The following is a 15,464-nucleotide window of genomic DNA, read 5'->3' on the forward strand; positions in this document are numbered from 1 at the left end:
GGAAACACAAAGACACTTACTGTTATTAGGTGCTGTGTGTAGAAGAGAGGGTTAGGAGGTGATGGATAGGTCACATGATGTCGCTTCCTGTAAAACAAACAATAAACACTTTAATACACCAGTCATTATAAGAGTAATAACTATAAACAAGACAATGAGGGACTGTATAATGAACTAGACAGATATATGTTACGTAACCTGACTTCTTATTGCAGTTGTTATGACGTAGTAATTTATACATGTTACACAGTAGATATTTGTCATGTTACTTTACGTGTTACACTGAGAGAATGATTGGCATGAATCAGTACTCAATATGTTATAGATTCCTTTTTGTCATTTGTTTTCTACCCGCGGTGATACATTTCTCCATTGGGCAACATCCTATTGAGTATCCGGCTAGGAGTGCGACGCAGGACTGTGGAGGAAATACTATAGGAGAGGGAGGCTGGCCTTCCCAGGGTGGGTCCTGGAGTTTGGAAGATTCTCCCCCATAATTGTCGACACCAAAGGAAAGTTAATTGTCTTACTTTATTTACGACAAACAGATGGTGACTAAAATTCATATATTACTACTACTACTACTTTTTTTTTTTTTTTGAAAACGTGGCCTCCAGCCTCCCCCCAATAGCCACACCTTCGCCACCATTTGATTACCTTAATATTAAATATCCTAATACATAAGTAGCTATCCTATCTGTGTTGAATTAGTTGAGCCGCAGATCTATGCGGCATTCAGTGACTTTAGCCTCATAGTCAATATCTACAGCAGTTGTCGGGATTGGGGCAGAAGCTCTCGTTCCCCTGAGGCAGAGCAAAGCCGACCGAAGGAGAGAGAAAGACAGTCGACATCTCATCCAGGCTGTAACATAACTTCTGGGCTGCTGCTTCTGTTCGGAGATCAACTCCGCGAGTCTGGCGTAGAAACATCTTGCACTTGGTCCCATCCCACCAGAGGTTGTGAACACTAGAGGTGAAGCTGCCTTGATCAACGTTTTGAATTCTCTCCCCATATGCCCTTCTCTTGTCGTTCGTTCCTCCTATGTGCAGCATCGAGAGCTAAGTTACGGTGACATGCGGCCATGGGATCAAAAATCCTGATGTCGAAGAAAGCTTGCTGTCCCCGCGTCCAGAATCCTCGAGCACTGACGTCCACACGGGCTTCGTTAGATGTGTTTGAAGTCCTACCACTGCTACTACTACTACTACTACCCCTCCCACACACACACATACACACAATGTATATTAAATTTCATATCCATGGAATCAGTAAGACACGATTTTTTTTCGTACGAGAAATAAACAAACGTCAGAAGCCTAGGGTTTATCTCTGTCAAGTTTCATTCTCACGAAGTCTTCTGGAAGTATTAGTAAGATATATGAGAGAGTGTGTGAGGTGTGAGGGAGTGTGTGAGGTGTGACGGAGTGTGTGAGGAGTGAGGGAGTGTGTGAGGTGTGAGAGAGTGTGTGAGGGAATGTGTGAGGAGTGAGGGAGTGTGTGAGGAGTGAGGTATGAGGGAGTGTGTGAGGAGTGGGGTGTAAGTGAATGTGTGAGAAGTGAGGTAGGGGAGTATGTGAGAAGTAAGGTGTGAGGAATGAGGTATGAGGGAATGTGTGAGGAGTGTGTTGTGAGGGAGTGTGTGAGGAGTGAGTCTTTTAGTCTTCTCCTTTATCCCTCACTTCCTACGCCCATCTCTTATCATCTTCTCAACAGTATCCTTTCTCTCTGTCTATGCTTGCGTTTTCCTGTCTAATTACATACATTAATTAGACAGTTGTGTGAGGGACAGAGAAGGAGGAAAAATTAACTTTACACACTTTCAAACACTTTACGAGGTACTTAGCAGATTAAGACCTCGTAAAGATGCCAGAGAATGACCTAACATAACCTGGTGAAGGAGATTTGGTGAATGTAAAGGGTCGTATTCTTTAATTAGTGAAACCAACATCTGCACCGATCAAAAAAGAAGCCATTTTTCAACACTTTCCAATGAACCTGTGAGTAAGTTACATTATTCTTCCCTGGTGCCAAATGGAACAAATGTATTTCCTTGATTGAATTGGTTTTTGGTATAATTGTAATTCTTGTGGTTTACGAGTTAATGACAAACATCTGTATATTATTGGTGTAAATATTGGCTTTTAATATTGAACCACAACATACAATAATAACTTAGATGTTCATTTGATGTTTTTATTCATAGCACAACATAATAACGTTATGTATCGTAATAAATTTGATGTTTATGCAATGTCTTAATTCAGAATATAACATAAAAACTAGTATTAATATTTTCTTGACTGAGACCAGGAATACAATTGGTACAGTGACTCTTTGTGGATATTTGCTGACCATTACCAGTACAACCCCCCAGAGCAACACGTCAATGATCTTACCTGACCCGACTCACAAATATCAACAACACAAACGCAATAACCTGTGAGTGTTTTTTTTTTCTTCTTAGTTTTCCAGTGACTCATCTTACCTCACACAAACATACTCATGATAAGTCTCTCATGCCATTGACTCATGCTACTAGTTAATGTTGATAAATATGACTCAATTGAATAGTATTGAAAAGACCTCCTTCTCCCTTTCCTCCTCTTCCTTTTCTTCCTCTCCCTCTTCTCTTCTTCCTCTTCCCCTCCTCCCTCTCCTCTTTATCTTCTTCCCTCTCCACTTTCTCCTCTTCCCTCTCCACTTTTTCCTCCTCCCCCTACTCTTTCTCCTCCTCCTCCCACCTCTTCCTTCACTCCCTTTCTCCACCTCCCTCCTCCTTTCTCTCCAGTTTCCCAATACACCCGTCTCCTTCCCCCTCCCTTCCTCCATTCCTCCCCACCCCCTGGATATGGGTCAAAGGTCAAGCTAGCCAGGTCATCGCTAACTAGGTTGGAGACAGCGGGTAATATCTTCTGGTCTCTTATTGTTGTTGGTGGATATATTGTACAGTACTGATGGAATGCAGCGGTGGATGTCAGGTGCTAGTTAGGTTAGGTTAGGTTCTTCCCTTCCTCCTTTCCCAACCCTCCCCTTTATCACCTTCAACCATCTTTCTTCTTTCCTCATCTATCTGACTTCCCTTCCTCCTTCCTCTGCTCCTCCCCTAATCCCTTCCACCACCCTTCTCCTACCCTGACCCATCACTATTACTCTCCTTACATCCCTCCCATCAATCCTCCCCTCCCTTTCTCTTTCCCCAAACTCCACCCACGTACCCAGGTCACCTCCCCAAACTGGTCACCCCGTAAAAGCATAAATAACAAGGCAGTACTGTTGTAAATAAATAATTTGTTTATCTTCTTAAGTTTACCGTGAAATCCACATATGAGAATCGCGACGCGCCTATTGGTCGACACCTATCTGAGGAGGCGTGTACAAGACGACAATAAACGCACCTCATTGGCCACTCGAAGCCAGGAATCAACCAATGGCACTATGGTTAATGTCTTTTATTTTTTTTACCATAGTGAGGTGTTAAAGATAGTTCTAAAAGATAAATTTCATGGGATGTGTTAAGATGATTTGGTGATATCAACTCTTAAGTGAAATAACAAGAAGGTAGCGACGGTAACGTTTTATTCTTGAGCTTTCACTCTTGTCCAAAAAAACATGAGAAGTGACATTGTGGAGAGAATGTGTGCTGTGCCCGACCCCAGGAGTGATAGACCTCAGGAGTGCCCGACCCTAAAGTGCCCGACCCCAGGAGTGTGCCTGACCCCAGGAGGAGGACCAGGAGTGCCTGACCCAGTGCCTGACCCCAGGAGTGCCTGACCCCAGGAGTGCCTGACCCTACCCTAAAGTGCCTGACCCCAGGAGTGCCCAACCCCAGGAGTGCCTGACCCCAGGAGTGATAGACCTCAGGAGTGCCTGACCCGACCCTAAGGAGTCAGGAGCCCTGACCCTAGTGCCTGACCCCAGGAGTGCCTGACCCCAGTAGACCCCAGGAGTGCCTGACCCTAAAGTGCCCGACCCCAGGAGTGCCTGACCCCAGGAGTATAGACCCCTGAGTGCCTGACCCCAGGAGTGCCTGACCCCAGGAGTGATAGACCTCAGGAGTGCCTGACCCTAAAGTGCCTGACCCCAGGAGTGCCTGAATGAGTGCCCGGAGTGCCTGACCAAAGTGCCCATGACCCTAAAGTGCCCCCCCTGACCCTAAGTGCCTGACCTCAACCCAACCCAGGAGTGATCGACCCCAGGAGTGCCCGACCCCAGGAGTGCCCGATCTCCAACCCCAGGAGTGAGTGCCCCCAGGAGTGCCCGGAGTGCCCGACAGGAGTGCCCGACTGCCCGATCTCATGAGTGCCCGACCCTAGGAGTGCCCGACCCACGACTGCCTGAGCCCATCTTTATCAACAAATGACTACATAACATTAAGAATGACAAGTAAACGAAAAAATAATAATAAAAATATAATTTTCTTTAGTCTTTAACCTTTTTCCCAATTATTATAATTTTTCTTCTTCTGTTTCTTAATTACTTCTTCGTTAGTGAGTCGAAGAAGTTAAAAAAAAAAGACAAATAATGACGTAACAAAAAATCATAAAAACACCATAAAACGGGGAAAAAACGGGTGATAATTTAGGATTTTATGGACACGAAATAATTAACGATCACGAAGTAGTTAATACAGGTAGTTAATAAGAAGTGATTAGAAACTTATACTCCACAGTCACACGAACACCGACAGTCTCCCCGAGGTACCAGCGGTATCATGATGACCACCCACGTACGGGAGGCAACAATTACCCCCCCCCCTCCCTCGCCATACACACAGTACATCTTGCCATACTTCATAATAGAGAACAAAAAGGAAACTGTCATTACCTGGACCCAGACACATAATTAAGCTATAAATCTCAAGAGGATAGACAGGTGAACGTATCATTAACTGTAGGTAAGTAAACAATTGAGAGAATTGATGATTATGAAGAGGTTTATCTACGTCACACCTTTGTTCACCTGTGACTATCGTACTGCGTGTGGTCATTGTTTGATTTTCTAAAATTTCGTACAATATAATTATTTCCTGCACCTAAGTAGAGTTTTATTGTTGTATTGTACTATTTTCGCTTTTTTTTTCTTTAGTGTTGTAGGTCACTCACTCTCTGTCCCTTCCTCCCTATTTTACTCTACCTCCCCGTCTCTCATTTTCCACATCGACCAATTTCCTTTCCCTTTAGAATATTCTTGTTTTTCGTTATATAAGTCTTCTGGGTAGAGTCATAGAATAATTTATGTGACCTTTGGGTGCCTGTTACTATACCTTAAGTGAATTTGTAAAAAAAAAACTAAAAAAAAAACTCACATCTCCGGTTATGAGGAAAATTTCATGGGCGGAGCTCCGAGAATCTGGCTACACAATGATTCACTTAAGACGAGGTGACCAACACAGAGAGGCTCAGTGTTTGTGTGTTTGGTCTTTTGCCCTTAGTTTATGTCTGTCTGTTTGTTGTCTATCTGTCTATCTGTCTGTTTGGCTGTCTGTCTGTCTTCTCTTCTCTTCCCATCGTTGTATTTTATTCTTATTTACCTTTCAGTCTTTCTCTTTCTGTCTTTCATTCTCTATCCCTTTCTCTCTCTTTCTTGTTTTCCATTCTCTATTTCTCTGTCTCATTCTTCTTTGTCTTTTTTATCTCTATCCGTCTTCTTCTCGTTTGTTCCTCATTTTTATCTCCCTATTTCTCCGTTTCTTTCTTCTTTGTCTTTCCTTCTCCTTCTCTACCTCTCCCTTATCTGTTTCTCAAATTTTATTATTTGTTTATCTGTGTCTAATTCTTCCTTCTCCCTTCCACCTCCTCTTCATCCCCATTCTTCTTCCCTCTCTTATTCTCCCACTTTCCCTCTCTCACTCTCCTTCTGTTCCTCTCCCTTTCCTCTCTCTTTCACTCTCCCTCTCCCCTTCCTCCCTCTTTCACTCTCCTACCTCCTTCCTCCCTCCCCTCCTCACCACTCTCCCTCCCTCCCGCCCCTCTCACTCTCCTCCTCCCGCCCCTCTCTCACCACTCTCCTCTCACTCACTCACTCACCTGGATAAATCACATTAGCATAACCAGCTGGTGAGCCAAGGGGGTGGTGGAGGGGTGGGGTGGGGGAGTTGGGGGTGGGGCTAAGGGGAATTGCAATAATCCACTGACATACCAGGTGAAGGAAGGAGGATTTAAGGAGCATACGAAGAGGGGGGCAAAGGAAGGAGGGAAGGAAGGCTTGTGATGGAGCATAAAAGGGGGGGGGGTAGAGGAGGAAGTTGATGGTAAATTAAAAGGAGAAGCTAAAGGAGAAGGGAAGGAGGAGAGGAGAAGTTAGGGAGAGAAGAGAAGGGGAGAGTTTGGTGAAGAAGGGAGGAAGGCAGGGTAGGGTTGGGGAAGGGAAGGGAGAGGGTTAACAGGCTGGGAAGGGAAGATGAATTGGAGGAGAGGCTAGAGGGAAAGAAGAAGGCGGAGGACAGGGGAGGCTGGGGAGAGGGAAGAAGGGGAGGAGAAGCTGAGGAGAAGAAAGGAGGATTGGATAGGAATGGAAGGAAGGGGAGAGGAGGGGAGGGAGGGGAGGGAGGAAAGGGTAGGGGGGGTAGGAAAGACGCAGAAGTAGGTAACTGGGTGAAAGAGTGAACGAAAACTGCCCTGCCCACTACTTTGGGGGAGGGAGGGAGATGGGTGGGTAGGGAAGGAGGAGGGAGGGTGTGGGTGGGGGGGAGAGGAGGGAGTGAGGGTGTGACTGAGGAGGAGGTAGGTAGGCAGGTACGTGAAGTTAACAAGAAAGTAGACAGGGGTAGACGCAGGAGGTTAAAGAGGACACTGTAGGGAGGTTAGGTTTAGGTTTAGGTTTAGACAAGAGAGGATAGAGATGATTGACGAGAGATAAAACGTGAAGCAGAGGGGAACAGACAGAAAGTAAAGGGTTAAAACAAGAGAGACAGAGACCGTAGAGTTATGATGAAGATGGAGCCATAGGGTGTGGAGGAAGAGGTAAGAGAAAAGGGGGGGAGGAGGAGGAGGGGGGAGAAGGAGGAGGAGAGATGGAGCAGGAAGAGGATGAGGAGGGGGAGGAGAGAAGGGGAAGAAGGAGGAGGAAGTTGAAGGAGAAAGGGGAGAATAAAGAGGAGGACGAGGAGGGGGAAAATGAAGGGAAGGAAGGGGAGGAGGAGGAGGAGACGGGGGGGAGGACACAGAGATAAATAGGATTAAAGAAAGTATTTACTGGTTTGTAACTCTTTTTGAGACACCTGAATAATTTTTGAGTGTCTGTAATTCCTATGGACCTCAAGAAGAAAATATTATACGCCCGTAGTCGCCAAGACGCCGAGGAAAGGGTTGTCTGTGAGGCAAGGACGAGAGAAATGTCTTCTGCTTGGTGAGGAAGTTGTAGAGTCTTCAAGGAAAAGTTTAGAAGTTTTATGATTTCCCAGAAACTGAAGGAGAAAACCAAGAGTTCCCGCAGTATGGAAAAGTTTCAGACTATAAGGTCATTTTTTTTACGTCACATGTCTGGGAAGCGATAAATAAAGTGCTGGATCTCATAAAATCATTCAGGAAAAAAAATAGCTTAGAATGTATCATGAGATCCAGTTAGTATAAAAAATAATGAAGGTCCAATAGTCTCATAAAGAATTAGTAAACTTAGGAATATCCCACAATCTCCGGCAGAGAACGAAATTTATTGATTGTCTCGTAAGCCTGGATGGGTTGTAAACAAAGTTGTGAATATCTCTCAATCTCCGGCGAAGAGATAAGAGTACTGGATGCTCCACCACTGCCAGAAACTGAGAGAAAAACATAAACAGCATCCTCTCAAGCTCTTGGAAACATTGAAATGTGTTTGATCTTTCCTTAATCTTCAAAACAAAAGGGAGCAAGACCTGGTTATTGGCTCCAAAAAAAACGCACTCAAGAAAAGACATCTTCAGTCAGAACAGGCGCGGGGAGCTTTGAGCTGACTGGGATAAATTTTGAGTCTTAGGTAAACGACAATAATAATAAAAAGAAAAAATTGCCACTCTACACTCCTAAAAATCGATAGAGGAAACTTTCAAATCTATCAAAATTTTGGGGGGAAAAAATAGACAAAAAAATGAAAGGTGTTGCTAGTTCAATAACCTTCAAAATAAAAAAGAGACAGAGATCAAGACAGATATAGACAGAAAGAAAGAGAAAAGGAGTTTTAAATGTTTACACCAGCAGGTCACGACACTTGGGTGCTGGTCGTGTAATACTCGCGACCTCACTTGGACCACCCACCACCACCACCACCACCACCACCACCACCACCACCACCACCACCACCACCACCACCACCACCACCTCATAATAACCACCACCACCACCATCAAAACCACCATGACACGCCTCGTCTGGTACTGCTGTTCTCTACCTCGTTAGTCTTGTCTTCTTTAGCAGTGACCTCGATAGTTGTGACTTCGATAGCTGTACCCTCGATAGTTAGGACCTCATTAGTCGTGGCCTTGTTAGTTGTTGCCTCGATAGTTGTGACCTCGATAGACGTGGCCTCGATAGTTGTGACCTCGATAGTCGTGGCCTTGTTATTCATGGCCTCGCTAGTGTCTATGGCTTCGTCGCTACTTGAAAGTTGAAGGCGGGTTCCTCGTCACGGATGTGCTATTTCCTTTTCGTATTTTTGCTGTTCCTTGAGACTTCGTTGTGAACCGAATCCTCTTTGGTCCTGGTAGTCTCGCGTCCAGGTTAGGTTAGGTCATGTCACATCAAGTCAGGTCAGGTTAGGTTAGGTTTAGGTTAGGTTACCGTGGCCTTAGGTTAGGTTACAGTGGCTTCAGGTTCGGTTAGGTTAGGTTACAGTGGCCTTAGGTAAGGTTACAGTGGCTTCAGGTTCGGTTAGGTTAGGTTACAGTGGCTTTGGGTTCGGATAAATTAGCTTAGAATCCCTATTCTTTACTTGGGATACATAATTCAAAACGACTGGCTAATATATGTAACTTCTCTCCTTCCCGATATACTTTCCTTACCATAAACAAAGACAACACAGCTAATATAGGCGATAGGTTATAAGCGGAGTCCTATGAGCGATGGGAACACGCACGCTGTACACGGGGATGGGGACACTCGTATACTCTAAGGGGACAGGAATGCTGGATAGTATCGCTTGTGCTTCCTCCCCACCACCCACCCACCCACCCCTGGTACATACATGACAATAGATGATAAAGTTAGTCACCTCTACTCCACCCTTTTCTTCTTCCTTCTCCTTCGTCTTCTCATGTTTTTCTTCCTTCTCCTCCTCGTCTTAATTATGTTTTTTCTTTCTCCTACTCTTCTTCTTCTTCTCCTCATCTTACTCTTGTTTTTTCTTTCTCCTACTCCTTGTTCATCATCTTCTTCTTCTTCTTGTTCTTCTTCTTCGTCATCGTCACCATATTCATTGTTTTCTTTGTTTTCTTGTCTTCCTCCTTCTCTTCCTCACCCTCCTCTTCTTCCTCTTCCTTCTCCTCCTCCTTAAGTTCTAAATTTCCTCGACAGTTTGGTGGGTTCAGACACAAACACAGACATTCTTAGTGACAATATTCGAGGCAGCGCAACAACCACGATTCATGTCTTTAACTCTTTTAGCGGAATACAAATATATGTCAGTTCGAGTCCGTTAAGTAAAGTGTATTAGTATAAGAATGTAAAGTGAGTGTGTCAGTGTAAGTCTGTCAGGTAGGTATGTAATGTAAGTGTGTCAGTGTAAGTTTGTCAGGTAAGTATGTAATGTAAGTGTGTCAGTGTAAGTCTGTCAGGTAAGTATGTAATGTAAGTGTGTCAGTGTAAGTATTGTCATGTAAGTATGTGTGTCAGCGTAGATCTATTATGTAAGTGTGTCAATAAGCCTTGTCATGTGTCAGTGTAGGTCTGTTATGTGTGCCAGAGTAAATCTGTCATTTAAGTGTGTCGTGTGTGAGGGTGACGGCAAAAGTGTGTCACAGGGAAAGACTACACCATCGGGAGAGTGTGTAGAAGAGCAAGAGTGTGTGTGTGTGTGTGTGTGTGTGTGTGTGTGTGTGAGAGTGAACAAGGGGTCACCGTAGAAGTGTGTCACCACAAGTGTGTTAGTGTGCGAGTGTGTCAGCGAGGGAGAGCGTGTGAATGTGGCTGGAGGAGGAGCAGGAGGAGGTACGAAGTAAGGATGAAGGGGGAGGAAGAAAGGAGAAGAAAATGCTCATATAGGAAGGAGGAAATGAAGGAAGGAGAGGAAGGAGGAGAGGGGGCAGGAAAGAGGAGGAGGAGGAGGAGGAGAGAGGGGGCGGGAAGGATGAGGAGGAGGAGAGAGGGGACGGGAAGGATGAGGAGCAGAGAGGGGCAGGAAGGATGAGGAGGAGGACGAGGAGAGAAGGGCAGAAAGGAGGGTGTGTGAGAGTCAGCGATAAGGATGTATACAATTATTAATTCCAGGGACTGTCCGCCTCGACACGATGTCGACCCCAAGATGGTCTTAATTTACACATTATTTCAATTATTTCTTTATGTGAGGAGTCAACTTTATACTTATATCTACACGTAATGAAGAACCTTATTACTTACAACTACTTATATCAACTTGTCTCCCTCTTGGCTGGTGTCTCAACCCTCAAACACGACATTACTTAAAAGGACCATCGAAAAGAAATACCCCACCCCCCCACCCACATTACCTACCCCATCTCCCCTACCCTTCCTTTCCCCCTCTCCCCTACCATCCTTACTCTCCTCCCCTACCCCTCCTTACCCTCCTCTGCTACCCCTCTTCCTGTCCTCCCTTATACGAGGTGGATGATAAAATAAGACATTAACTATAGAGCCTCCATTAGCCACTCAGGAATCAAGTGACGAATGCATTTGCTGTCTCCTGCTCCCTTACCTGAGCTAATGGTAAGGCAGTGAGGAGGACCTTCCCTTAACGTGTGTTCTGGCTGATGGTGTCTTAACTCTCTCTCTCTCTCTCTCTCTCTCTCTCTCTCTCTCTCCTTGAAAACAAAAAAAGCGTAAAGCATATCTTCCCGAACCACGATGTAGTTATTGACAGTGAAAACAATGAGAGAAAGAGGGAGAAAAAAGAGAGAAAATTAGATATAGATGGCAAAAGATATGGAGAGAGAGAGAGAGAGAGAGAGAGAGAGAATAATAATTGCCCTACGAGAAGTAAACAATGACTGCACTTCCCCAGCATGGTAACTATAAGATAATGCAAGCCTCCCGTGCCTGCTTAGTCTGTCCACCAATAACAAACACAACGACTCACACACAGTAATGACCTTTAAGCAAACTTGTCTTATGGCTGTTATCACTACTCCCCACACGAGGGTAATAAGTAGCATTATATTTTACTATTATCAAGAGTTATGGAGTTTATTGTTGCACTGGAGTTTTTGTGGAGTGGATACAGCGTTCGCCTCTTGTCCTACTGGTTGTTGGTTCACATCGGGGGTACCTCTCGGTCGACCCAGCTTTGATTGTGTGCGTGTTGTGGTTCTATAGAGATATGCTAAGTGGGTACAGCATTCGCCTCTTGCTGTAAGTGTTGTTGGTTCGCATTCAGGGTTCCTCCAAATTGACTCTTGTGAATATGTACATGTTTCTTATTAATAATTACAAATTCCAAGAGTTAAATGTCATTCGGTAGGACACATTGGGCGTAATATAAACTAAAAAGTAAATTCATATTTATTTTTCGTATGTGCTCAGTGTGTTAGTCATTATTGTCAAGTCATCCTCGGTTATTTATTTATCCATCGATGCTGAGCTCTACAGTAATTTGTAAACAAGCTTCAGAAAGTTGTTTTTCAAGCTTATTTTCAGTACAGCGTCAGTGGATAACTAGATTGAGAGAGTATATTGATGATAATGAACACATTGAATATATAGATAAATATAACCAGTCCCTTCGTTGTTTACTGACCCTACACTACACATGCCTAACGACCTCAGTTGATAAAGAGCGCAGCGATACATAATAATATCAACTATGATTCCAATTACAAACATCATCACACAGAAACAAAAATCCTAAACGGTAATTAAATTCTTTCACGTCGACGCCTTATGACAACAAAATTAAAAAAAAAAATCTTCTTCCTGTTTCTCTTCAGCTGTTTGTCAGATGGATTCAAGCTCTGACGTGTAACTCGGAGAAAAATGGCTGTAGATACGATAAAGCCATCAAGTGCATTAGGCAGTAGACAGGGATACAGGCAAGACGTCACCGATGCCTCACACAGCCAAAACCAACGTCTTCCTTGGGTGTCAAGATGAAGAGACCACACACACACACACACACACACACACACACACACACACACACACACACACACACCGCTGGGACATCGTGACCAGGAGGTGTGACTCTCCATGGGGTAGGGAGGTCATGTGAGTTGTGCCATTGTCTCAAGGATCATCACGAAGGTATCAGGAAGACTTAATGTGGGTGAAGGGAGACCAGAGGAGGAAGGGAAGGACGAAGAGGACCTTGTATGTTTGGTGTTACTTTCATAGCATCTGTTAGTCCTTCTTCTTCGTTCTTCTTCTTCTTTAGTTCCTCCTTTTCTTCTTCTTCTTCCCCGTCTTCTTCTTCCTCCGCCTTCTTCTTTCTCCCATTCTTCTTCTTCCATTTACCTTCCTACTTCTTCTCCGCTCGTTTTAAGTCTCTTCAACATTTTCTCACCACCTTCCTCCTTCCCTCCCTCGCAGCTCTCTGTCTAATCTTAATCCCTTTACATCCCTCTACTGACGACGCCAGAACAACTACTGACGACGACTCACTTAACGTTGACAGAGATGATGATGACGATGATGATGAAGATGAGAATGACGATGATGATGATAAGTACCCCTACTTATGACTATATTGATGCTGACGGTGATGATGATGATGATGATGATGATGATGATGATGATGATGATGATGATGAAGAAGAGAATGACGATGATGATGAAGATGAGAATGACGATGATGATGATAAGTACCCCTACTAATGACTATATTGATGCTGACGACGATGATTTAACCCTTTGATGGCGATGATTTAACCCTTTGACGACGATGAGTTAACCCTTTGAAGATGATGATTTAACCCTCCAACGACGATGATTTAACCTTTAACGACGATGATTTACCCCTTTGACGACGATGATTTAACCCTTTGAAGACGATGATTTAACCTTTAACGATGATGATTTAACCCTTTGACGACGATGATTTAACCCTTTGACGACAATGATTTAACCCTTTGACGATAATGATTTAACCCTTTGAAGACGATGATTTAACCCTTTAACGACGATGATTTAACCCTTTGACGATAATGATTTAACCCTTTGACGACGATGATTTAACCCTTTAACGATGATGATTTAACCCTTTAATGACTATTATTTAACCCTTCAGGAGACTCAAAGGCCTACCATACACCTCTCCTTCTATACCTTCTACAGGAGCTCCCGTCACCTCTACCCCCGTCACCCTTTCCTTATCTCTCGAGGTCTTCCTTATATAAAGACACTGATCACACAAGAGGACCCACCAGGTACAAGGGGTCAAGTAATCACGGTGACTAGACAATAAAAATAAATGCCTCGTATCACCTGTACAGATCTATGCAAATTAGCCACGGTGGCATAGAGGAGAAGGTATTTATATTTAACAAGGCAATTACTACCCACCAATCCCAAACTAAGAAGCTAACAAGAATAAAAAAAAAAAGGTATTATTGTTCTTGAGTTATTTAGTATTGTGGATTAAATTTATTCTCTCTATGTATGTCTCTTTGTCTCTCTGTCTTTTCTTAGCTTATATATTTGTCATTATGTACCTTTCTCTTTCTAATCATATCTCTTTTCCCCGTCTCTCTCTTTCTCTTATTTTCTCTTTTAGCATCTCTCTTTTCCCTCATTATCTGTCTCGTCTCTCACACACACACACACACATCAGTCACTCAAACACCAGATGTGTATTTTCCTCGCCTCAAAAGTACAATATTCGCCTTTCTCTTTGACCTCACTGTACGAAATGTGAGAGGAAAAAAGTGAGGAGGAATGAGAGAGGGAGAAAGGAAAGGTGAGGAGAAATGCTGGGAAAAGGAGAAAGGACAGGAGAAAGGATAGGTAAGGAGAAGAGGATAGATGAAAGGAGAGCTAAAGAGAAAGTATAGGTGAAGAGAGAAAACAGACTTGGAAAAATAACCGAGGAAGGAAAAAGAAGAGACGAGAAGATGAGGAGAAAGAAGAGGAAGAAGAAACGAGGATAAAGAAGGGACGATAGGAAAAAAAGAGACGAGAAGAAAGAAAGAAAAGAAAAAAGAAGGAGAAATAAGGGACGAGGAGAAAAATCAAGGGAAAAAACGGGAAGAAAAAAGGAAAAAATGATAAAGAGAAAGGAAAAATAATAAAACAAAAAACACAGAAATAAATAAAAATCCAAAAGGAGATAAAGCAAATACACGCTTGAGAGAATTAACAGAAACAGATAGAGATTAAAACACCTCCAAAGTGAAAGGTTCAGGAGAGTTAAGCTGGATTATCCCGTCTTATATTAGATCAGGGAAGCTTAATGTTTTTTTTTTTTGAGTTTCTGATGGTTGATGCCAATTAGTGTGGGTATATTTTTTGTAGTTTAAATCTACCTAAAACGTTTTGAGGTTTAATTGAGTATTAATTAAGTCATGTATGGTAACTATAACAAAGGGTTTACGTGTTTGGTTTTGTATAGGTATAAAATGCAAACGTACTTAACTTAACTTAACCTAACCTAACCTATTCAACCTAACCTAGCGTAACCAACCCTAACCTAAAACTAACCTTACATAAGCTAACCCTAAACTAACCTAAATTCAGGTAAATTTAGTTATTACAAGAAGAAAGACGCGAATTAGTTTGATGATGAAGTTAAACAACATCTTTTATTATTATTATTATTATTATTATTATTATTATTATTATTATTATTATTATTATTATTATATTTCGCTATTTTCATGACTTTTACTTTCCGTTCCCTTCTCCACCATCACTCTTGGGACTCCTGCTCACACACACACAGACAACAGTTACATGCTAACTATAAACCTCTGCCACGACCACTTAAACAACATTTCTCGGGTAAGAGTTTAGCTAATGGGAGGCTTCTAAGGTAGGTATTTCTGGTAATGGGAACCTATGTCGTGTTGGAACTCTTCATTATGGCCGACATTTTACGCAGAGACTCTAGTTAAGAGAACTTTCTCATAGGAACTATACTAATGAAAGATTCTCTATGTACCATTAAATGTAAGAACCTTGAGATAATGTTTTAGTTTTATAGAATGAAATACAAAGTCATTTAAATCAACAAAAGAGACGGATGAATTGAACAAAAAAGTACCCCAAAACATTTCTAAAATCAAGATTAACTCAAACATCCACATAACAAAAGATTTACTTCTCAAATGACTCAAATATATGTATGTATAATTGGAAAGTTGTACAGGTGGTCAATTTTATGGCAGCCG

The 15,464-nt window shown here is 42.9% G+C and overlaps 1 protein-coding gene across 4 annotated transcripts in view; it reads right to left on the bottom strand.

The window, feature by feature from the left end:
- LOC121861696 overlaps positions 1–15,464 on the bottom strand; it is a 103,112-nt gene that overhangs the window by 62,396 nt on the left and 25,252 nt on the right. For all 4 annotated transcript variants that reach the window (XM_042359591.1, XM_042359593.1, XM_042359588.1 and 1 more), the window contains exon 3: positions 21–87. The gene's annotated coding sequence lies outside the window, so the exon portion shown is untranslated. The remainder of the gene's footprint in view (positions 1–20; positions 88–15,464) is intronic.

This window comes from Homarus americanus, unplaced genomic scaffold (genome assembly GCF_018991925.1).
Source record: "Homarus americanus isolate GMGI-L3 unplaced genomic scaffold, GMGI_Hamer_2.0 scaffold44808, whole genome shotgun sequence".
NCBI classification, from domain to species: Eukaryota; Metazoa; Arthropoda; class Malacostraca; order Decapoda; family Nephropidae; genus Homarus; species Homarus americanus.